Raw genomic sequence first — 26,528 nt, forward strand, 5'->3', positions numbered from 1 at the left:
AATAAGGGCTTACACTGACCAGGATTAAAGAAAAATACAGACAGCCAGAAGGGAAGGACTTCTCTGTTTAATTGATTTTAACTAACTATGTCTGCATTTGATATCTAAATATGTGTTTAGTCTCCTGTGTAGAAAATACAATACCTTCCTTAAAAATCAGTTTATTCCTCTTTACTACTTAAATAAGGAAAATATGTATAAATTTCTTGGAGTTACAGATTTTATAATATAGGTTATTTTCATTAAAAGCTCTCAAAATAGAAGAGATATGTCTTGTAGGAACAAGACACGGGTGATTTTATAAAGGGTTTGAAAATGACCACATTGTGTTCTTCCAAGAAGCCTACAATTCACTTTTTCAGAATACGGGTTATTTTAAAATAGTGGAAAAAAAATTTTTTTTCGTAGCTCTCCAAATATAATCTTAGATAGCAAGTTATCTCTTAGGTGAAGGTAACTATTTCATTTACATTTTAAAGTATTAATTTTTTTTTAGTAAAATGGACAAAACGTTATTTCTTTTGGTTACTGCTTCTCTGGCAGAGATACCATGTACCAGTATTCACAAGTTTTAAATAGGCACGGTTTCTAGGTTGCTTAAAGAATGCCGGACTGGGCTCATTGTTTTTACTCGGTTCTTTGTCTCCGTGGATAGCTTGTGCTTTCACCTAGCAGGATGCCCTTAGGTGGCTTTATTTGAAAATTAGAATTTGCACGTTTATATCTTGACTGAGAAAAAAAAGCAGTGATATTTGATTTAAAATTACATAGCCTTAAAACAAAAGTGAGTTGATCCAGAGTAAAAGGACATAGTGTGTGTCACCGTAGTTGGTAGCATCGACAAGATGCTATCTGCTCTCCCTTGGGAACAGTGAGCGTGCCTGCTACCTGTGCTCCCCGTGCACCTGTGGACAGTTCCTCGGGTTTCAGAATTCGCTTTGGTGGCAATCAGCCTCGGCAAGTAGCTGACAAGAATGCGCTTTTTCTGGGAGCGTTCTAAGAAGGCCTGCTTTTTACATTATCGTTTCCTGATGTTTTCCTCTCTGTAGGTTAATCACAAATGCTGCTTGTTAAATGTATCTTTACTTCGTGTGTGGTGGTTTACAAACCAAAGCAAAATTATTTTGGAGAGCAACACCACTGTGTCTGGTGTGTAAAGTGCACAGTGTTTGGAAAAGCTCTTTTCTCCTTTGAGCTTCCTCTTTCCTGGCTCAGCCGTCCACATTTTGTGTAATGTAGTCATTCTAGACTTGCCTTATTTTTTCTTGTTCCTTCTCCCTCCTCTTGAAGATGTTTCTGCATATATGACCATAACTACTTAGATGTTTTCCTTACTAAAAAGCACCTTTTTCTTCCTCTAAGTTATGTAAATTTCATCACCCGAATTGAAATCTTTATTTGCTATTTTATCTGCTTGACTGTGGCCATGTATTTGTATTGGTTTTTACACATGTAATTCAATTATTCTTGTATTGATTCATTTAACAAATGTGTCTTAGTTTATATACATGTCTCAGATGAAAAGGGCTTCAAGATGTTCAGGGGAAAACTCCTATATCTTTTTTTAATTTTTTATTGTGAATTGGGTCAAGATTTGCAGAGTAGACCATCTGGTTCACATCCAGCAATCCATGCACCTTTCATTCCATCTCCTCCCTTCATATCCCTTCACATCACCCCTAGGCTTCCTTCTCTAACCCTGCTGAGCGCTGTAATTGGGTAAATGCTGCCCTTTGGATCTTAAATGGTTGATTATTCTTTGGTGTGTGCACCTCACTTGTTCTAAATTCCCCTTTTGGACCTCTATATTAGCTTTGAATACCACTCTTCCACAAAATTGTTGAAAGCCCACTCATCTTTAGGTCCCGATGTTACACAGTGAGCCACACAAAGCCCCCGGCCCACCTTCTTGGAGCTTGCATTGCAGCTGGAGAGGCCGGCAGGGACTAAATGGGTTGTAATGTGGAGTCAAGTGGAAATAGGAGACGCTCTCAAGCAAAGTCAGGGATCAGAACGTGACAGAGTGTGGTGGCAGGGACTGTTTGGAGGGGAAGCTCCAGGACACTGTCTCCAGGGAGGTGATGCCTGAGAAGAAACCCGAGGGGCGTGAGAGAGGCAGTGATACCCTGGAGTGCCACTCAGCTCCCCTTTGTAGTGGGAGCCTCTTGGGGGACTTTATTGGAGAGAATATTATTAATTCTTAAAAATGAATATAGTCTATCTTCTTTCCCTCTCACTTGTTTTTCTCAGAAGAAAATGAGAAGACCATTATAGATCAGAAGCGAAAGATAAAAGGCATTTGCATAATAACTATCATTTTAACAAGGATATAACAACATAGCTTTGATTCATGTATTGAAGGACATTTAGTTTGTGTACAGATTTTTGTTTTATTTTTTTAATCACTACTAAAGATTCTGTTGTAAATATTTTGTACAAACATTCTTTCTTACTTACGCTCTTCTGTAAGCTAAGTGCCCAGAAATAGCATTGTTTGGCAAAGGACAGATACATGTTTGTATTAATAAATAGTACCAAACTACTATCAGAAGAGCCTTAACAATTCATATTCTCTTTAGCCACGTAGAGCCTTACCGGGGCTAGAACTTTTATGTAATGTACTGTGGACACTTGCTTAGGGAGCTCTGTGCCCTCAGACAACTATGCAGAAGCTTAGCTGTAGGCTACCCATGTTGTCTTTTCTTTCATGTTTGCCATCGCCCTCTCTGACCCCCAACACCCAAGTGACACAAGGTCTGGCACACTGTAGGAAATGGACTTGGGCAAATACTTGCTTTTCAAACCAACAGTGTATGCTTTTTCAGTTTCCAGGCATGTTGGATTATCTGTGCCTTTGATTCATCTTTGTCAATGCAAATAATCACATTTAAAAGTTGTTATTTAAAGGTTATATTCTTTTTAAATGTTATTTCCCTTTGGGGTTTAAACAAACATTTTTCTGAACCTGCATATTACAGCCATTCCTCATTTATCAACATAGTTAAGTTCCAAAGACCAGGTCATTACATGAAAATTGACCTTAGGAAAAATGGAGGATGATCATGTCACATCGAAAAATGGAAGTTTTTTTTCTACATAACTACAAAATTACATCACTACCTAACTGCCTGTGTTAGGTTGGGTTCTCCATAGAAACCAAACTAGTGACAGTTGTATGTGTATGTATGTAGAAAGAGATTGATATCAAGAAATGGCTTACACAGTTGTAGAAGTAGACAAATGTAGTCCAATTCCAGTCTGCAAGTCAGTTGTAAATTGGAGGCTTCTCCTGACTCATGCAGCTTCAGAAGCCAATGAACAGGAATCAGGAAGATGCAGCTGGAGGGCCACAGGTAGTGGATGCTGAACTGAATGAATCCAAGATGGGCAGTGCACTCCTGGCTCCTTGGATCAGCAGGCAATATAACAGGAGATTGTTGAACCAGATTCGGGATCCAGATTCAGCAGAAGTGAAGGGGCAAAAGTGCTCAGTTTTGCTCAGGGTCTCTCTGTTTTACAAAAGGCCACACCCTCGAGGTGTCATCAGGCTGATGGACTGGTTGGGTTCCACTCCTACCTTCACCACATATGATGAGTTGACATAAAAATCTAACCATCACACTGCCAAATCACTGAGAATGATGGTCCAGACAAGTTGACTTGTGACCTTAGCTATCACAGCCAGCATTACACTGGCCTTGCTCTTCAGCATTTGTTACTTCCAGACATGTATCATTAATATAGTTTTTATAATTGTTGTAAATGTGAAATGGTGGATAATGAGATAGTCGTTAAACGAGGACTGCTATTTGTCAGATTGTTGCCAGCATTTTTTCTGTCTCTGAGATTACATACTGATTCTAGACTTGTATTCTTAACTATTTTGAAGTAATATTGTTGACACTTAGAGCATTCTGTGCTGTACTGCCTTCACTCAGCATGAGCTATGCACCAGTGAACAGAGGTCAGGTGAGGCACAAAGCTGTTTGTCAGCTGCCAAAGTGATTGTTACAGCCAGATAAAAGTGCATTCCCATTTTCAGATTTGAAGTGTTAACAAAATAAATCCCTAGTCTCAACTAGTCTCTTCATTTTAGAACCTTCGTGTTGAAATGTTCATTTGCTGTCAGCCAACCAAGTCTTTTCACAGCCACCCATCACCAAACCAAAACCCAAATGCAATGCCATTGAATTAATGACAACTCATGACAACCCTAGAAGACAGAGAACTCAGGAAGCCTGTGGGCTTCCGAGGCTGTGAATCTTTATGGGAGAAGAAACCCTCATCATTCTCCTGTGGAGCAGACCCAAGCATAACCCACTATGCCACCAGGGCTCCATTCCACCCATTGTTGTTAGGTGGCGTTGATTTGGTTCCAACTCCTAGCAACCCAATGGGCAACAGAATCAAACATTGTCCCATCTTGTGCCATCCTCACAGTTGTTCATGTGGTTCTCCATCCTTTACAGAAGATTGTCTTTACTGCTAGAACCAGTGTATTTTAGCTTTTGTCTGTACTCATTCTTTCTACTGGGAGCGGCACTCCATATGTAGACTTGTGATTTCCTAACGAGAGACGGGGTCACTATGGGAGTAGGATGCAGTAGCTGCTGGATCCTTCAGAAAAAGAAACGTGTGTTCCTGATGAAACTGTAGTTAACAGAGACCATGCCTTTACAGGGTGGCTTTTAAAGACTATTCAGGTTCCATACGTGCAAACTGAGGTGGTATTTCAAGTTGTACTGTGGGTTGAGTAAGAGAATATTTGGAGCCACAGGAAACATATAGGCAATGCCAGGCTCTCTTTGAAAGCTACTCGAGGAAAGCATAGTGATTAATTCCAGAGGCTTCGGGCCAGTGTTGAGAGTGTAGGCAGATCACACAGGACGGGTACAGACCTCTGCACGCTCTTCACACCAACTCTGGGATTGTGCTGTTGGGAGCAACCAAGTCTGTGTTGCCTTCTTTGTCCCTCTTCTTATCATTTTCATGTGATCATAGTATATTTTCTTCTACTAGAGATTTGTGGTCTGGTTCAGCGTTTGAATAAAACTCTTCTAAGTTCTGTTGCTCAACAATAAACTAAAGTCCTTAAGTCTTTTTCTTAAATTATACTGTTTACTACAAACTAGTTTTCTTTCTCATGCAGTGATACCTTAATTTAGACTGTTTATGTGTTTGATCATTAACTTTATTTTCCAATTAGTTTTTTACCTCAGTTTTTCATTAAAATTTTACTGAACGTACAGGAAGCCTAAATTCACAAGAGGTGATACACCAAAAACAAAACAGGGAACAATGATGCTCCTCTGTTGCTCTCTTCCCTTCCCTTTCTCTGTCAGCCTGAATAAGCTTATTCGAAGTGTGCTTCTAATTACCCAGGTTACTAATGTAGTTTCCTGTAGTAAAAGGAAAAGCCGTTTACATACTATTAACTATTTCGTTTAAAACTAGAACTTGGATGTTTTTCTTGAAACCACCTTTCTTTTTTGCCTTAAGCATCTGCCCTTTCTCTGTCTCTTCAGTGCCTTTCCCCGGTGGCCCTATCTTATTACTGTCTTTCTTCTGGCCGGTTCTTTTAGCTGTTCTTTAAACGAAGATTTATACAACCGCATCATGTTTACCAACCACTTCAACTCACGTGTGAATTTTGACTGTACGTGGGAAATCATTGGTTATCAAATAACTATTATACTTTTATACAGATAAGCTCTCAGAATTGTATGTGATGTTTAAAATCTATTTATTTTGAACCTTAGTTACTACCCTACAAAAGGTAGTGATATAGTGCTTATACAATTTATTGACCAATCATAAATACTAAATAATTAAGTGATAGTTCTATAGAATAGGTAGAACATATCACTTCAAATAGGATATTTATTCTATACTTTCTTTCCTGGGAAATGGGTTAATATTCCATTTGATGCCCATTTTTGTGGTTCAGAAGTAGTTTTATCCTAGAATCATTTGTATTTCTAGTTTAGTGAAGCCTTTGAAATTAGTACACTAAAAACTCCTTAGGATAATGTTCTTATATGATAAGTATTAAAATTCTTCTGTACATACAAATACATTTATTTTAATATTTGTCCAGCATAAATTCATGATGTTCATAGTTTGATCTAACTACCCTTAGACAGAATTTTCTTGGAAAATGTTTTCATTTGAATATGTTTTCAGATAGAGCAGTGATAAACCAAAGTTATACTTAGAAGGTAATTTAGAAGGTGTTACAACTGCAGCAAGACGCAGGTGAAATTAGACAAACCAAAGAGGTGTTTTACCACACTCTCTCTCAACATATAAATATACACATGCAGTCTTTTACCAGGTTTACCTAGTTTATATGACTGAAGTTCTCAATTGATATAACAGAAGTAAAGTGACTCATCTATGATTTGTGGCCTAATTCTGTTGGTCAAAGAGATACCTGACAGACAAAGTAGAAACTGGGGACAACTCATTTCAACGTTTTAGAGTTAATGAAGCCCAAGGAAGGCGGTGCTATAGGGAGTTAGATGTATATTTTTACTCAGCTACTAGGGAGGAGCTCTCTGGAAGACTTGGAAATACAGGTGTTATATTTGAATAGAATGGAATTATATAGTGTCTGAGGTCTTAAAGGCTTGTCTTAAGACAAGCAGCCATCTAATTGAAACATCAATTAAATCTATATGGAATAAGCACTAGCCTGTGTGATCCAAGGAAGGTAAATAATAAAATCCAAATCCAGAGGAGGGAATGCTATCAGAGTTTGAATTCCCACTACCCAGATTGCAGAAGATTGTGGATGACAGACAGCGGAAGCCCCAAATCTATTAGCAAGAGTGGGTGAAGACTGGTGAATGCCCTCTGACCGAAGCCCAGGGATGTGACTAGCCTTCCTATCAGCAGCATTGTAAAGTAGGTTACGGCAGGTGCAGTTACATGAAAATGTATCACCTTGTCATTTGTTCGCCCCCTTTTGACTCTTTAAAGTTGCTTCAATTTTTGATAGTTTCTTATTTCCTTTTGATTGAAATTTTCCTCTGTTTCGTTTTGTCATTGCTGTGTTTTTTCTTTTGTTTGTTTCTTGTTTGTGATTTTCTGCATATGAAACTCAGGATAGATAAATCTATAGAGACAGTAAATGGAAGGAGTCCCGGTTGCATAGTGGTTTCATGGTGGGCTGCTAATTGCAAAGTCAGCAGTTTTAAACCACCAGCTTCTCAAGAGAAAGCCTGGCCTTCCTGCTACCATGAAGAAAGAGTTTCAGTCTTGGAAACTCACTGGGGAAGTTCTACCCTGTGCTTTAGGGTCTCTGCGAGCGGGCATTAGCTGGATGGCAGTGGTTGTTAAGGGTTGTTTGAGGGGCCTAGCAGGATGGGTGTGACAGCATGGGGAGCTCACAACAATGATTATGAGAAAAAGAAAATGTTCAGAAATTGATTGCGGTGATGATTACATGACTCTTCTTAATATGAATGAACTATTAAGTGATATTATAAGTGAATTTATATGCTAAATATCTATTTAATATTTTTAAGTTTAATCTGGCAATATATCTATTAATGATCCTGAAGAGAAAGAGATAGAAAGGGAGTGCTTTGATTAAGTAGTATTAACTATGAGTCAGCATCAACCCGGTGGCTGTGAGTTTGGAGGAGTTGGGACACAGTAAATGTCCTGGCAGCAAGACATGTAGCCTGACCTTTTCCCACATCATCATACCATAAGAGGGAGCTTCACAACGTTCATGGAAAAAGTCAGTAATCATTTAATTCCATTTGCCTGTGAACTTTTGGAAGCCCCTCATGTACATAACTGCCTGAAATACAGCAAAATGGCGTGTTCAAATTATGAAAGGAACAGAAAGCCAAGGACAGTGGCTTAAACCAGTCACCCACAATACCCGAAAGACAACATTTCAAAAAGCTGAGATTGTTTAAAACTCTCTCAAATGACATAGAACGGCTATCTATTCTTACGTGTGAATTTGTGTTTTTGTTTAGACAGTTAAATAGGTATATGTGGATAACACATATGTTCTCTTTTAATACCATTAGTATTCCACTAACAATAAGTGCTAAATACCCTTTAGTGGCTAAAGACAGGTGGAGCATGAACAGTTGGAATACTTTAACTCCTACTTGAGCAGACAGTTTATTTTTAATTTAATTTTATTGGCCTTGAGAATACCACAGCAAAGCATACACCAATTCAACTGTTTCTACAGGTGCAACTCAGCGACACTGATGACATCTCAGTGAGAAACCAATCTCATCCCTTTCTGCATTGTCCCTCCCTCACTACTAGTATTTCCTTCCTCTCTTATCTGCCTAATTGCTGTTGTCACTCTGATTCCATATGGATAGTTCTTTGAAGAACCTGATACTCAAGGCAGACATTGTTTTTTCACTACTGTTGGTTGGTTTTAAGACTTTAAGGGGATATTTTTGAACTTTGTTTAAAAATCCAATTCAGTAATTTCTACTCATATAATTCAGTGCCTTTGATGAGACACTTTGTGCTGTACAGCCATTATTGTTATCCCTCTCCAAATTGTTCCACCTCCCTTAACATGAACTCAGTGCCCAGTAAGCAAAACACTCTCTTTCACCCATGGTAACCCATAGGTTAAGTCTGGTTTCTTTCTTTTCTTAGTACTTTTCTTGATATAATGTTCACATTAGTACTTTTCTTGATATAATGTTCACATAACATATATTTCCATCCTTTCGGCGCTGCAGCCGCAGCCATGAGTATGCTCAGGCTTCAGAAGAGGCTCGCCTCCAGCGTCCTCCGCTGTGGCAAGAAGAAAGTCTGGTTGGACCCCAACGAGACCAATGAGATTGCCAATGCCAACTCCCGTCAGCAAATCCGGAAACTGATCAGAGATGGCCTTATCATCCGCAAGCCTGTGACCGTCCATTCTCGGGCCCGATGCCGCAAAAACACCCTATCCCGCCGGAAGGGCAGGCATATGGGCATAGGTAAGTGAAAGGGCACTGCCAATGCCCGCATGCCCAAGAAGGTCACGTGGATGAGGAGGATGAGGATCCTGCGCCGGCTGCTCAGGAGATACGGGGAGTCCAAGAAGATTGACCACCATATGTATCACAGCCTGTACCTGAAGGTGAAGGGGAATGTGTTTAAGAATAAACGGATTCTCATGGAACACATCCACAAGCTGAAGGCAGACAAGGCTCGCAAGAAGCTCCTGGCTGACCAGGCTGAGGCGCACAGGTCTAAGACCAAGGAAGCACGCAAGCGCCACGAGGAGCGACTCCAGGCCAAGAAAGAGGAGATCATCAAGACTCTGCCCAAGGAGGAAGAGACCAAGAAATAACTACCCCTCTCTTCTCTGTACATCATGGCCTTGGCATTTCTATTGATCAGTCACTCAATAAAAGCAAGCCTTACTGGCCTGCCCCTGAAAAAAACCAAAAAAAAACCCCCATATATTTCCTTAGTTAAACTGCTTCTAAAGAGAGTTGTATATATATATCATCACAGAGAACAAGACAACTGTATCTCTTTCTCTCTCTTTCTCTTCTTGAGAAGGGCTTTGAAAATGAAAATATAAAAGAAACAGGAAAGCTATGGCTTTAAAAAATTGAAAATAGCAGATGTTGATGAGGAAGTGAAGAAGTGGGAGCCCACATTTATTGTGAGAAGGCAAACTAGTGTAGCTGCTGCTGAAACTATTTGGTGGTTGAATGTAGAGCTACCATATTATTCAGCAATCTTACATCCCCAACCAGAACCCGTATGTCAATAGTTGTTGCAGTTTAATTCACCACAGCCAAAGGGTGGAAACAACCTAAATGTCGATCAGGTGAATGGACAAAAACCAACCAAACAAACTCACTGCCATCGAATCAATCCCAACTTATAGTTATACTGTTCTGTTGAACAGGGTAGGACTGCTTTTGTGGGTTTCCGAGACTAAATCTTCATGGGAGCAAAGAGCCTCACCTTTCTCCCAGGTGTGTGTACATACAACGGAATATTACTCAGTCATAAAAACAAGTATAAAGTATAGTCGTGATATATGAGACAATATGGATGAGCCTTGAAAATATCATACTAATTCATTTATACGGAATAAGCAAATGTATAAAAATTAAAGCTTTTTAGTGGTTACCAGGGATAAGCTCACTGCCATCGAGTCACTTTAGACTGAAAGCCACCCTATAGGACAGTAGAACTGCCCCTGTAGTTTTCTGAGGCTGTAAATTTTTATGGAAGCAGAAAACCTCCTCTTTCTGCAGCGGAGCTGCTGGTGGGTTCAAGCTGATGACTTTGTGATTAGCAGCCCAAGTCATATCCACTGTGCCGCCTGGCTCTCTGGTTACCAGGGATAGGAGGAGGGAAGTGTTGCTTAGGGAACACTGGATTTGTGGTCACGGTGGTAGAATAATGTGGAAAAGAGTGGTGACCATGGCTGTGCCGTGCAAAGGGAGTAATCGATGTCATTGTATCACACAGGTAAAAATGGTCAAGTTGGCAAATGATTACTTGTCGGTGTTTTTAACATGCTTAAGAGAAAAAGGACAGACAAGAAAACACTAAAGCGATGTAGAAATAACCCAATAAATCAAAGCTCTTTTTTAATGGTTCAGTGTTCTGAAACTATTGTTTGCTTTTAAATTGATTCCTATTTGTGGTAAATGAATAGGTAACAAAATATTTGACACTTCACCCATTTTCACATGTACAACCCAATGGCATCAATTATGTTCATTATGTGTTTAATCACCACTTACCTGCTACCAAATAACCCTGTCACCTAAGCATCGAGTCCTCCTTTCCTCCCTCCTTCCTGCCCATCCCAGGTAATCACTAATTCACTTTAGTCTCTGGTGCTGTTGATGTTCGTTCTGTTGAGTCAGTTCCCACTCACGGCAGCCTGCCTGGTCCTGCACCATCCTCACAAGCTCACGGTTGGCGCTCTGTTTTAGCGTGCGGCTGCAGCGGCTGTGTCTGTCCATCTTGGTGAAGCCCTCCCTTTTTATCTCTGCCCCTACTTTTCTGTGCATGATGCCCTTTTTCAGGAACTAGTCTCTCATCAGGAAGTACATGTCTTCTTATCCAAGGACACTCTTGTCCAAAGCCCATGGAATGAAGCCTCCCGATGCTTGCTTCTAAGGAATAGCCTTCCAAGTCAGACCGACTCATTCTTCTAATAGTCTGTGGCATATTCAATATACCATTCATATTCAACACCACAACTTAAAAGCATCAGTTCTTCGATTTTCCTTATGCATTCCTTTTGCATGCACGTGAAGCAGTGGAAAACCCCATGACTTGCAGGTGAAGTACATCTTTGCCCTCACAGCGTCACTGTTGCCTTTTCACACCCTCTCAGGAAGCCTTCTCTGGCAGGCTTGTGAGGATGGCTCAGGACTGGGCAGTGTTTTGTTACATTTTGCATTGGGTTGCTGTGGGTCAGAACCGCCTGGATGGCACCGAGCAGCAGCAACTGCTGCTAAGATTATGGCGGACACCTTGATAGCAGGCGGCCGCTGATGGCAGGGTCTTGTTGACGCATGCTCGGTTTGGGTGGAACCCTGGTACCAACACTCTCTGGCTTACCTTAGTGTGCACCACTTTTCATGGGTCCATTTATCTGTTAGGAACTAGGTTATATCTTTTAGTTATCGTGAACAGCGCTTCAGTAAACATTGTACAGCATAGGACCCCAAACTTATTTGGTCTCTTGCTCCCATTTCAGAAAATTAAAAAATCACTCAAACCCACGGGCAATTAAAATGCCCCCAACCCAAGAGAAAGTGTAGGTATTCACATATGTGCAAATATGGATCTTCCCAGGGCCCCCAGGGGGCGGAATGGCCCACTTTGGGAAATCTAGTGCACAGGTTTCTGTTTATATTCATGTTTTCCAGGACCCACTGACTTCTTAATCTTCGACTTACCTAATGCCAACAAAATAAAACGAATACCCTTCATTGTTTTCTATTTGACAGTAAGACATTGCTGTTAGAGCACACATTTCATTCATTGTGATTTACAGCATGATTCGTTTTCACGCCATCGTGAAATAGTGAAAGGTTTTCTAAGAAATTGTAATATCTAAAAAGAAGTTGCAATCAGTTGTGTTATTTACAAATTTTTAAATGTTATAAATAGAGGCTATATGGACTCTGTATTAGGCAAATTTTGCCAGCGATACCAAAATAATAAATACCTATATACTTGAGTATAAGCCGAGTTTTTCAGCACATTTGTAATGCAGTTTTTGTGCCTCGGCTGTTATTTGGGTCAGCTTATACTTAAGTATATACGGTAAACTATGCAAACATTTATTTCTTAAAGTAGGCAGCACTCATTTCTCATTTACTCCCCCCCACCCGCATACATATATAAATAAAACCAACTGGGAAAAATCTTCAAGGCTCATTTAGGATGATTTTTAGGGCCAGTTCTGAAAAGGCAGGGTTGCTTCCACCCATACTCCATTGGTTAGAAGCCAGTCATTTGGTGTGTACCTAATGCTAGGCGAGGCTTGAAGATACAGAGGAGCCTGTGCATGCGTGGTGTTAGTTACTGTCTCTGCCACAGACTGTTGCATTCATTTAGATGAATGTTTAGTGTGCATTGTTTGCAAGGGACTTTTCTAGGCATGGTGGATGGGTATCAAATAAATAAGTCATGATTTCTTCTCTCAGATCGACTCAGACTCCAAAACTCATTGTAGGCCTTTGCTAGTATTTTGTTTTAGCTTCTCAAAACAAATCCATTGCTTACCCTTAGTATTTATTATGAGACTAATAACTATTTTTTAAAACAGTCAGTCAAATGATTTGTACCGACCATCTGTATCATTTAGGATTTGGGAGAGAAACAGATGGCACATTCAAATTAGGTAATGGGAGGGAAGTTTCATAAAGTAACCACATAGCGGTGCGGGCGGGGTTTAGGAAGAAAGGCACAGGGTGCAGAATATGTAAGGCTTACTGCCTGGCGTCCTCACCATTCCAAGCAGGTAGCAGCAGTGACGTGAAGAAATGGTTTCTGGTACCTGGAGTACAAGTTGTGACTTTGACCCAAGCATTAAACCCACTGTGATGGAGTCGATTGTAACTCACAGTGGGGTTAATAGGATTTCCAAAGCTGTTATTCTTTACAGTAGACATCCAGATCTTTTTCCTGAATAGCAACTGGTGGGTTTGAACCCCTGACCTTGAGTTTCTCAGCTCAAAACTTACCCGCTAGACCAGGGGTCCTCAACCTTGTTTAACAGGGGGCCAGTTCACTGTCCCTCAGACCTGTTGGAGGGCCGGACTATAAAAAAAAAACTATGAACAAATTCCTATGCACACTGCACATACCTTATTTTGAAATAAAAAATAAACGGGGCAAAAACACCCGGCGGGCTGGATAAATGTCCTTGGTGAGCGGCATGTGCCTCGCGAGCTATAGTTTGAGGACGCCTGCAGACAATTAACCCTTTTTTGGCAGGGAGAGAACTAGCAAAGTCAAGTTTTCCATCTCATTGTCCCCCTTTTCTGGACTCTCTTACTCATATTTCTTAGTAGCTATGCCCCACTAAAAGAGGACAAGGAAGCCTTTTGCTGTACCATTAAATCTCACTGCCATCCGGTTGAGGCTGACTCATGGTGACCCTGTAGGAAAGGTAGAACTGCCCCCTGTGAGTTTCCCAGACTACAACTGTTTACAGAACTAGAAAGCCCCGCCCTGCCTTTCTCCCACTAAGCCACTGGTGGTTTCAAACTGCTGCCCTTGTGGCTCGCAGCCCATTGTGTAACCTCTATGCCACCAGGGTTCCTTTTTATATAAATAGAGCATGCAATGTATGTTTTTACAAACCACACAACCACATTGTGCATTAATTTTCTATGTTCGTTATATGCTTGTGCATGTTTTTTGGGAAAAGACCGTGGTCCATATAGGTCAGCTTCCTGGGGCAGAGTGCAGAAAGGCGCAGAGCGTATCTACAAGGACAGATGGCACAGCATCCTAACCCCTCTGCCCCCTATTTGGCAAACATTCAGAAGGAAACACTGTTATAAATAGGATCACCACTGCACAGCACCTAACACCAATAATTAATAGGGTCTCAGAAATACTTGCCAAATTGCAGGGAAAAGAAAACAATTAGGATGGTATGCTATTTGCCCTTGCAGATTTACTCTCCACCTTTGTGCACCCTGCTCCAGAAATCACAAAGCAGTGCATTGCAAAGCTGTAAATATTATGGCATATTTTTAAAAAAGCTACCCTTTTTTTCAAAGCTATGGCTCAGTAAGGAAGAAAAGACCAACAAACAAAAACTAAATTCCAAACTAATTCAAAAGACCAACAAACAGAAACAAAATTCCAAAGATTTATACTAAGGCAATGCATGCCAGATGACCATTAGATGAAGTGCACATGGCATCATTCAGAGGAGGTCATGGTTCTTGCAGGATCAAATTATTAGAGAAGACTTTCTGGAGGAAAGGAGTCCCTGGGCTGAACAAATGTTTACCAGGCTCAGCTGCCAGCCAGCAGGTTGGTGGTCAGAGGTTCTGCATAGGCTCTGCAGAGCAAATGCCTGATGACCGACGTCTGAAAAGGCAGCCACTGGAAAAAGAAAATCACTAAGATAAATAATACAATATGAAGGAAGGAGTAATTTAGGAAGATGATTCTCGGAGCATTGTGCTGAATGAATTGGAGTCTGAATGATCATTGAGGCAGCTATTGTTATCGTCGTAAAAGGCACACGTGAGCAGGGCCTTGGGAAAGAGATGATCACAAGACTTGGTTTTAGCATTTAGATCATGGATAATGAGAGGACCGAATGGACAGGAAGAAAGAGAAGTAGACGTGGGGATGACAAGCTGTGACTTTTTTGTTCCAAACCTCCCAAGTCAATGTGAGTTTCTTCAACCTCAGTCTGTGATGTACATACAACCACGAAGAACAAAGCATTAAGAGAGTGCATAGAAACTTTCTTCTGACCAAGAGTTGAGAAGAATGTCGACTGAGCGACTGTGTGTCTTCAACCCACTGCAGTTCAGAGGCTAGAGGAGTAGTATTCTGACCAACACGATTTATTTAAGTATGCATGTATGTAGCAACCCCAACTGTGTATTATTGATCATACCTGTAAACTTAGAATTACTATCCTTCCCAGCTGTGTTAGTATAGGTAAACTAGATAAACAAATCCAGGGAAACTCATATATGTGTAAGAAAGAGCTTTATATACAAGAGCAATTGGATATTGAGAAAACATCCCAGCACAGTCCGGATCAAGTCCATAAGTCCAAAATTAGCCCATATGTCTGATACCAATCTGTAAATTCCTCTTCAGACTCACATAACACATGTATTGACGCTGAATGCAGGAAGATCATCACAGGCCAGTGAGTGGAAAATCTTGAGGATCCAGTGGCAGTGGAAGCATCTCAGTGCTCACCACGGGGTTCCTTCAGCTTCTGGGCTCTAGGGTGGGTCCATGTGTCTTAACAGGGATATCTCACAGGGAGTGTGTCTGTGTCCCACCTCCAGTGAACTTTTTATTTCCATAGCGCCTCTAAATGAGGTCATCAAGCTGCGACCTTATTGACAAGCTAAACTCCACCCCTTCACTCTTTTTTTAAAAAATCATTTTATCGAGGGCTCGTACAACTCATCACATTCCATACATGCATCCAGTGTCAAGCACATTTGTACATTTCTTGTCTTCATCATCCTCAAAACATTTGTTTTCTATTTTAAGCCCTTGGTATCAGCTCCTCATTTTCCCCCTCCCTTCCCGGCCCCCCGACCATGAACCCTTGATAATTTATAAATTATTATTTTGTCATATCTTACACTGTCTGACGTCTGCCTTCACCCACTTTTCTGTTGTCCATCCCCCAGGGAGGGGGTTATATGTAAATTCTTGTAATCAGTTCCCTCTTTCTACCCCACTTTCCCTCTACCCTCCCAGTATTGCTACCCTCAACAGTAGTCATGAGGAGTCATCTGTCCTGGATTCCCTGTGTTTCCAGTTCCTATCTGTACCAGTGTACATCCTCTAGTCTAGCCAGATTTGTAAAGTACAATTGGGATCATGATAGTGGGGAGGCGGAAACATTAAAGAACTAGAGGAAGTTGTATGTTTCATCGTTGTTGCACTGCATCCTGACTGGCTCGTCTCCTCCCCACAACCCTTCTGTAACCCCTTCACTCTTAAATCTCAAATTGACAATGGATTACATAACTACCACACCAGCCAAGTATATACAAGGCGGTACCTCCAACCCCCCAAAAAAACAGAATTGCACTGCGTGACTCAGAGGTGGTACGTATTTTTCCCACCAGCCAAGCATGGGACAACTTGCTCTGAGTTAGTGCACCCAGTGGTGTAACTGGGAAGGTTATCTCTGAACACTGAATGTTTTTCGTGAAAGCAGTTTTGTTTGATTCTCAGGGATTTGTTTTGTTCTGTTTTGTTCTGTTTTGTTGATGGTGAATTTAAGAGAACAGCATGCAGCTGTGAAATTTTGTTCCCTGCTCTGGTAAAATGCCACAGAAACTGTTGTGATGGTGAACACAGCTTACAAGGACAGCACTATGGGAAAAACTCAAGTGTATGAGTGGTTTTCTCATTTCAAAAAAGGTAAAATGGTGGTTGTTGACAAACCTCTGTCAGCTTCCGGAATGGGCAAAAATGTGGACTCGTAGTGCTTCCACCAGGTCAGATGGTTAATCAAGCTTTCTTTTTAGAGGTTCTGAAAAGATAGTCTAATAGTGTGTGACAAAATAGGTCTGATTTGTGGCAGACAGGCCACCACAACAGTGCACCTGCTCATACAGCCATTTCAGTGCGTCAGTTTGGAGCATAAAACAGGATGCCTCTCTTGCCCCACACACCTTATTTATCTATCCTCATGCCCTGCGACTTCTTTTGGCTCCTCGAATGAAGAGGGATGTGAAAGGACAGTGATGTGACAGTACAGAAGAGGTGAAGACAAAAACTAGAGAGGTGCTGTCAGCCATCCAAACAGATGAGTTTGAACAATGTTGCCAAGAATGGAATCACAGATTTGACAACTGTATAAATGTAATGGAGAGTACTTTGGAGGCGATAAGGTTGTTTTGTAAAAAAAAAAAAAATTACACACATAGCTTTGGAAAAAAATCCAATTTGGCAGTGGGGGGGATCCCCTTGTAATCTTGTTGAGGAAGACTCTCGACAAGATGAAATGTCACCATGGGTTCAACAGTGGGCTCTAAACAAGGACAATTCTGCGGATGTCACAGGACGCGGAAGCATTTTGTTCTCTATAGGCTTGAACCTTTGGAACCTACTTGACAACAGCATACATGTATATGTGGAAGACTGAAGAACAGTCAGGGCATTTGCATTACAGTGCTGGTGGAGAATATTGAAAGTACCAAGGACTGCCACAAGAACAAACACTTATCTTGGAAGAAGTACAGCCAAAATGCTCCTTAGAAATAAGAATGGCAAGACTTTGTCTCACATACATTGGACATGATACCAGGAGCAACCGGTGTCTGGAGACGGACATCATGCTTGGTAAAGGAGGGGGGCAGTGAAAAGAGAAAGACCTTCAGCAAGACAGGGATGATTGACACAGTGGCTGCAACAATGGGCTCAAGCATAGGAACAGTTGTGAGGATGGTGCGAACCCTGCAGTATTTCTGTCTATTGGGTATAGGCTCGCTAATGAGTCCCAACCAATTCAACAGCACGTAAAAACAAGTGTGTGTGTGTGTGTGTGTGTGTGTATGTTAACTGTATATATATATACGTGTATGTATATAAATTTGTGTACGTATATTTTTGTATATGCATATAAACATGTATGTGTGTGTGTGTACATTTCCATTTCAGTTTACCCAAAGAGTCAATTGTATCATTTATTTATTTTAGGTGTTATTAAAAGTGATAACCAAAGAGCTATTACTAATTTTTATCCCATGTTTCTTAACACCTTTCAAATCAAAATTGTGTCAGGAACCAGCTGCTTGCTCGCTGTGCGTTCAGAATCACATCCTGAATGAAACTGAGTGGTACAGGACAAAGAGGACTATGCTAAGCAAATCTTTTCAAAATGATTTCTTATTAAATTATAATTAATCTTCCTAAAAGGCAGAAGACCCAGCAGCCACTCTCTAGCATCATTGTTTGGGGTCCTATTTCCTAATTGAGGCTGTCTCTGCAGCTGTAACTTTCTCCTCTCATGTAATTTCTCAGTCCTGCTGTCATTTGCCCATTTCTCATCTTTGCATGAATGCTTTCTTATCTTCTTATATCATGTTTTTATTTATAGAACCCAGAGTGCAATGTGATGTTTGTTCCTTATTACTCGCTAAGTCCTGTGTTTACATGCTAAATCCCTATTTTAATGTAGTTTGGGGATAAATTTACTGAAAATATTCAGTGCTTATATTTTCAGTTCTGAATTTATTCATATTGTGACAGTAATTGGTAGAAAACTGTTTCTCACAGCTGACAGGCCGAAAAAAAGGGCTGGGGGACAAAGCTGCCACATGCCAGAGTGCTGAGGAGCCGCCAGGTATTTAAAGAAGTGGCATTTGTACTTGCACTATTTAAGCTACTGTTGAAAAAAGTGCTGGGAAGAGATCATATTTGTAAGAATCCTATTATAGAATTTATTTTCTAAAGGACCATGTGTATGAGGAAGGTAAAACATCTATTAGGCTTTTTATAAAACACACAAAACAGATAATAGGGCTTCTCAAAAAGAACTGAAAACTGGACATGCTATGACATAAATCTTTGTTTATTTTTTATAAACCCAGAAATTCAAGCTAAATAAATATTTCCACCTCTTAGAAAACAGTAATTAAGCCTACATTTCAAATTGCGTCTTAGTGGACACTGTTATCCTTTACCATCACAGGGATAGTGTTTGTTAAACAGGAGAAGTTAAAAAATGCTGTCGGTTTAAACTCCGTCATGCCAATTAACTTAGGCTATTGGTTCTCCAGGGGTGATTTGGGGGCCCGCTGGTGACTTTAAGATTCCCTCAGGGGATGGAGTAGCTGGTCCTTTGTTTTAATGATTATGACTGTATTTCTGTTCTTGCTGGCGGGAATGAATAATTATATGTAATAAAAACCACACAGCATCTCATTGATGTCTCATCAAGAGAAAACCAACCTTGCCCCTAATTCTTAGGAGCTGTGCAGTTGTAAGCAGGCATGAATGAAAGTCACCTCTGGCTTGACTTGTTACTTATGAGATTCAGTGAGCTAGATTTGAAGAGCTGTTGATGCAGAGCAAGATACAGAATCTGTTTGGGATTTGCAGCTGATCTATTAAATCATTCTGAGAAGGTGGAAGACGTTCCAAAGTTGCCTTCTTCTCTGAGTGGACGCATGACATACAAATGATAGAAAAGTTGAACAAAGTATACACAGTCTAGCAAGTCATTTTTTCCCTCTCATCTTACTGTCATTGACTAGATTCTGACTCATCGTGACACTGTAAACAGGGTAGAATTGCCCCTGTGGGCAATTCCAAGACCATACTCATGATAGGAATGGGACGCCGAGTCTTTCTCCCCTTTTCACTCATGTGAAGGTCACTGTGACTTGTAATTAACTGACGGTGGTGAGTGAGAAGGTTATGTCGTATTGTTATTTTGCAAACGTGTATCTCATCCACTAAACCAGTGTTCTCAACCTTCCTAATGCTGTGACCTTTAGTATAGTTCCTCTTGCTGTGTTGAACCCCCAACGATAGCATTATTTTCGTTGCTACTCCATAACTGTAATTCTGCTTCCGTTATGAATCGGACGACCCCTGTGAAAGGGTTGGTCGACCCCCAAAGGGGTCATGACTCACAGGTTGAGAACCGCTGCACTAAACAGTGAAGCCCTGTGGAACCGAGCCAGGCCATACTCGTATGTACAGTGCCTTATCTGGCAAGCGCTCATTTCAGCAACCCCCAAATGTGTTTTACTGTAGTGCCATGTGGACCCTCTTACTTTCCAAGTTCTAAGATCTCGTCTTCGTAAAGAAGCCTGTCCATTTTAATTGACTTTGCATGTCTTAGGAAGACTAAGGTAGGATATTTGAAAAAGTTGTAGATAATTGCCAGACTTGGGCTTCTGTAGTTCGTGAAAGTATCCTAACTATTGTGACCACTTTTATATCCTTTCATATGAAAGATGAGATTTTAAAATAAATGAAATCCCCGAAAAACTTTAATCTGAAGTCTCCTTAGACTGTTCAGTTTATAGCAATTTTGCCTTGCCAGTATAGAACACAGCTAAAAATAAGTATTGGCTTAACTATCAAATTCTTTCCAAAGCACAGATTATTTATAAGCATTTTTCTAAAAAGGCTAAGAGAGTTTAGTTTAAAACAAAGTGGTATCTTAACAAGGAGCTTATATTAAAAATAACATCTAAATAGATACCTGAAATTAAGGATTTTTTAATCTTAAAAGATTGTCTTAAATTTCTAAAATAGAAATCATTAAATAATAATTTTATATCCCAATGTAAGCATGGTCTCTGCTTATAGCATCTTTATCTCTTTTTAATTAGAAGTCATTTTGCATTGTGCTTCTGGATATTCCTATTCAGGAGTTGGAGCATTGCTGGTAGAGGCACTAAGTGACCAATAGGTTGGTTCCAGTTTAATTTATCCAAATTTTTTTCCGGAACTTTAATATGCAAGGATTCTCCATCTTATAATGTATACCCATCTCAGAAAAATCCTAAGGAAAAATATTAAATGCTTAATATTTTGTAGGAACGAGACCATTATTAGAATTCAAGAATACCAAACATAAACCTGATAGAAACTGAAATGAGTACCTTGTGTAGATGTGTAAATTAATGAAAACCAAACTCAGTGCCATCAAATTGATTCCACCTGCTAGCAACTTCATAGGACAGGGTAGAAACCTATGCGTTTCTGAGATTGTAACTCTTTATGAGAGTAGAGGAGTGGCTAATTGTTTCAAACTGGTGGCCTTATAGTTGGCAACTCACTGTGTAACCACTATTCCACCAGAGGGTGTGTAACAAGGGATTTCATTGATGGTGTCAGATGGATCTTGGCTCAAAGCAGAGAAAACCAGAAAGATGTTTATTTTTGCTTTATTGACTCTACCTAGGCATTCAACTGTGTGGATCCTCACAAACTATAGATAGCCTTGAGAAGAATGGAAATCTCTGAACACTTCATTGTTCTCATGTGGAAACTGCACATGGAGCGAGAGGCAGTTGTACAAGCAGAACAAGGACATAATGCATGGTTTAAAATCACGAAAGATATGCATCATGATGGGTTATATGCTCATCGTGTTTATTTAATCTGTATGGAGCAAGTCATCAGAGAAGTTGGGTTATATGAAGGAGAATGTGGCATCAGGATTGGAGAAGGGCGTATTAACAACCTATGCAATGCAGAGCACCCAATCTTGCTCAAAGCGAGGAGCACGTGAGGCACTTGCTGTTGAAGATCAAGGATCACGGTCTTCAGTGTGGGTTACTACTCTATATAAAGAAAACAAAAAAGCCTTATAACTCAATCAATATGTACATCATGATAAAGGGAAAAATAAATGAAGTTGTCAAGGATTTACTCTACTTTAATCAGTGCTCATGAAAGCAACATATTACATTGGGTGAATCTTCTGCACAAGACCTCTTGTAAGTGTTGAACAGCGAGGATGTTACTTTGAGAACTAGGGTGTACCTGACTAAAGTCACAGTATCATTAGTCGCCTCATATGGATGTGAAAGTTGAACATTGAATAAGGAAGACCAAGGAAAAATTCATGGATACAAATTATGGTGCTGGCAAAAAATGTTGACAGTACCACGGATGCCAAAAGAATGAACAAGCCTGTTTTGGAAGAAATACAGCCAGAATGCTCCTCGAAGGCAAAAATGGTGAGAATTCATCTCACATACTGCGTTACTCTGGGTTGACTAGAGAAAAATTCAGAGACACTTATATATGTTTAAGAATTTTATATAAAAGAACAATTGGATATTGAGAAAACATCCCGGCCCAGTCCAGATCAAGTCCATAAATCCAATAGTAGACCATATGTACAATACCAATTTATAAATGTATAAATTCCTCTTCAGACTCACACAACACATGCAATGATGCTGAACGCAGGAAGATCACAGACCAGTGAGTGGAAAATTTTGTGGATCTGGTGCAGAGGAACCATCTGGACAGTGGCTCCTCTCTCCCCAGGGCTGTTGTGTAGCTCCAAGTGTCTTGTCAACAGGAGGAAGAAACAGAGGATGTGTGTGTCCCACCTCCAGGGAGCTATTTATCTCTGTAGTGCCTCCAAATGAGGTCATCAAGCTGTGACCTGATTGACAGGCTAAACTCCACCCCTGCACTCTTAAGAGTCTCAAGTTGGCACCAGATTATGTAACTACCACAGACCACCCTTATCAACTTGACACCTTTACACCACTTTTTAGCTATATATAATTTTTAAACAAAACAATAATAAAATCATTTATTTACCTAACAGGATAAAACTAAAATGAATATAATTCAGTATGGGCCAAAGCTGCATTTAAACATAATATTCTATTAGCGAACAACACATAATTCTATGCTAACAATTGCAGTTAAGTAATACCTACACCATGATCCTATAATCCTATGAACATATTCCCCCACCTATGAAAGTTTGTAGGCCACTTCATGCCTTTACCCCCCCCCCCCAATTTTGGGTATCCAATTTCTATTCTGCCCACTCACATCAACCCAGTGCTCTGAAGAGACAATCATATTCTTTGACATGAGGAATCTTCATTCCTGTTGGAACCTTGTGAGTCTGCATCCCTAAGCAAATTCAAATCAGGACAGGCCATCCATGAAGTCAGCAGCAATATGTACCAATTCACAGGCTCAAAAATCTTTTCCTCTTGTTGGGTTCTGAGGCTGCCTCACTTAGCCTCACCAGGGTGCCCATTGGCTGCCTTGCCTTTAGACCATGGTCCCCATCACAAATTCTTAAAAACCCTAGCCCCCCTTGTGATAGGTTATGAACTGAAGACCAGTCAACCCGTTCTTGTCTTTTCCTCTAGCCCCTGTGAACCAGGTCCATGGGTATCATTGGCCAGATGCAACCCGTGTCTTTATGGCTGCATTTCTCCCACTTCCACTCCACAGGTGGATCCAGATGGCCACCTAGCAAGAATTTCAGCCAGTCCACAGGCTCCCTTTATTTATTTATTTATTTATTTATAAACATTTTATTAGGGGCTCATTACAACTCTTATTCATATACACACATCAATTGTATAAAGCACATCTGTACATTCTTTGCCCTAATCATTTTCTTTTTTTTCCTCTTTTCTTTTTTTACTTTTTATTAGGGACTCATACAACTCTTATCACAATCCATACATATACATACATCAATTGTATAAAGCACATCCATACATTCCCTGCCCCAATCATTCTCAAAGCATTTGCTCTCCACTTAAGCTCTTTGCATCAGGTCCTCTTTTTTTCCCCTCCCTCCCCACTCCCCCCTCCCTTATGTGCCCTTGGTAATTTATACATCGTTATTTTGTCATATCTTGCTCTATCCGGAGTCTCCCTTCCCCCCCTTCTCCACTGTCTCTCCCCCAGGGAGGAGGTCACATGTGGATCCTTGTAATCAGTTCCCACTTTCCAACCCACTCACCCTCCACTCTCCCATCATCGCCACTCACACCCTTGGTCGTGAAGGTATCATCCACCCTGGGTTCCCTGTGCTTCCAGCCCTCATATGTACCAGTGTGCAACCTCTGCCCTATGCAGCCCTGCAAGGTAGAATTCGGATCATGGTAGTTGGGTGGAGGAAGCTTCCAGGATTTGGGGAAAAGCTGTGTTCTTCATCGGTACTACCTCGCACCCTAATTAACACAGGCTCCCTTTAATGTTCATTCCTATAGAGGATTTTTCTTCATGGTTCCAGATTTTTTTCCAACTTCTGACAAAAAGCACTAGTTCAAAACTAAAAAGTCCAAAGAGTTTCTTTCTTTTTAAATTCAATCTGTCAACAGCCCCTTGGCAAGTCTCTTCACCTTGGAATGTTCTGTCAACAGCCCCTTGGCAAGTCTCTTCACCTTGGAATGTTCTGAGCACGCAAGACACTGGGTGGGGTTTATCTTTTCAGAGCCTTCTTTGCAGGCATGTCCTAAACCCATTTAACAATCCAATTTTACTGGCTGAAGACAAGTGGACTTTTCTATTTCTCTATTTTAACTTCCCATATTCTTTCCAGAAAACCACCCAGTAAAACATATAGACATAGCTGACCTCTGTCTAGCCAAAGACAACCAACTACGATGAGACAGAGGTCAAACAAGCATCACACTCCTTCATTAGGATTTGTTTCTCTAGTGCCCCATGCCCAAGGTACCATAATATGGCAGCCCGGATTGACTAGAGAAATAAATTCATAGACACTCATATATGTGTAAGAAAGTTTCATATAAAAGAGAAATTGTATATTGCGGAAACATCCGAGCCCAGTCTAGGTCACGTCCATAAGTTCAATATTAACCCATATATATGATACCAATCTATAAATTCCTCTTCAGACTCACATAATACATGCAATGATGCCGAATGCAGGAAGATCACAGGCCAGTGGGTGGAAAGTCTTGTAGATGCAGTGGCAGTGGAAACATCTCAATGCTGGCAGGGGTCTTCACGTGGTTCTTCCAGCTCCAGGAATCTAGTGTGGGTACATGTGTCTTGTCAGCAGGAAGGCAAAGCAGAGTGTGTGTCTGTGTCCCACCTCCAGCGAGCTATTTAGCTCCATAGTGCCTCCAAATGAAGTCAAACCTGTGACCTGCATGCCTGGATAAACTTCATCCCATTCACTCTTAATAGTCTTAAGTTGGCACTAGATTATGTAACTACCACACATACATTGGACATGTTGTCAGGAGAGACCAGTCCCTGGAGAAGGACATGATGGTGGTAAAGTTGAAGGACAGTGAAAAAGAAGAAGACATTCACCATGATGGGTTGACACAGTGGCTGCACAAATGGGCTCAAACCTAAGAACAGTTGTAAGGATGGAGCAGGACCAGGCAGTGTGTAGTGCTATTGTACATCGGGTCATTATGAGTCAGAACTCACTCTATGGCAGTTAACATCAGTAACACACTCAAGTATTCTAATTACAAGAAGAGATTCAGTGGGTTTTAATTGATAAAGGACATATTCTTCCCAGTCATTTCTCCACATGCTTCTTAGAGGAAAAGGAAGATTTTAAAAGGCCACTTTGAATATTTTTTTTCTCTATGCTTTCCAATCATTCTTTTACTTATAAAAATCCCTGTGGCAGCCGTGGGCAATCCAGGTATAGAAACCTGACAATTTCCCTGATATGTCACATGAGTTTGTCATGTAGGTAAGATTATTCAAAATAAACTTAAATTACATATTTGGGTTATACCAAGTACATTTGTCACTAAAATGCTACATCTTTTTTTAAAGAAATATATTATTACTTTTATAACTGCTGTTTTAGATATCTGAGTAAACACTGTTTCTTTTTGTCAGTCAGTTATTATTTGCCTTTTGTTTGAAATTTGTTGGTCTTTTATGAACAAATAATTCCATCATTGTCATTTTAAATCCTCCTAAACCCGTATTCTTAGTGTACTGGTAAGATAAATTGTCATCTTTATACACAATAATACAGCTGAAAAAGAATGACTAAGTGCTTTACATATTAATATTTTAAAACTTTCTCCAATGTAGGTCCTTATACTCAAAGGAAAACTATAGAATAGTTCATGAATAAGCTGTTGTGGAAAAACAAAAGGAAGAAATGTTTCTCTGTGTGTACATGTGTGCACACTTATCTTGTGTGTACACAAAAATAATTAAATGGTTGCCATTAAATGGTGTTTGTGTGTCCTGGGGAATTGGTAATTTGGCAAATGGAATCAGCGTGGGAGGGAAATTTTCAACTATGTATTTTATACTTTTAACGTTTGAAATATGAATTTAAATTTAAGTAGAGAGATATAGATAGCTACAATGTTTACTTTTAAAATTATGCTGGTGAATTCTGTTTTCAGAAAAACTCAGTAAGAAGAAGCTCACTTTTTAAAACAAGTACAGTTGAGGATCAATATGAATTAATCACAAAAATATGTAAAGCAACTATTATGACTAAGTTCCCATTACTATCCCTTGTTGAAGCTAACAGAAAGTACGAAAATAGACACCCCCCCCCCCCCGGCCTTCTAAAAGTATACTATGGTTACATGACAAGAAAGAAGGAGTCCATGCACTGTCTCTTTGAGTCATGGGACGATTATGATCTCCAGAGTCCTACAATAAATAGGTTAATTTTGTAGTTCTTCTAACTTTTCTGTGGAAGATAATACTGTAGTTTCTAAATTTTGTGTCATCCTAGTTCCCTTCCTGTGGCTATGTCACAGCACATCAGTACAGTGGGTAAAATCCTGGATCGAGGTTGAAAACTGATGTTCTAGATTGGCTTAACAAGCTCTACTTACTATTTCTGC

At 40.2% G+C, this 26,528-nt stretch overlaps 1 protein-coding gene and 1 pseudogene across 1 annotated transcript in view; both read left to right on the top strand.

The window, feature by feature from the left end:
- Window positions 1-26,528, top strand: part of NDUFAF2 (NADH:ubiquinone oxidoreductase complex assembly factor 2) — a 198,576-nt gene that overhangs the window by 64,758 nt on the left and 107,290 nt on the right. The gene's annotated exons all lie outside the window — the stretch shown is intronic.
- On the top strand, window positions 8,738-9,331 carry LOC142440800 (large ribosomal subunit protein eL19-like; annotated as a pseudogene).

This window comes from Tenrec ecaudatus, chromosome 2, assembly GCF_050624435.1.
Source record: "Tenrec ecaudatus isolate mTenEca1 chromosome 2, mTenEca1.hap1, whole genome shotgun sequence".
Taxonomy (NCBI): Eukaryota; Metazoa; Chordata; class Mammalia; order Afrosoricida; family Tenrecidae; genus Tenrec; species Tenrec ecaudatus.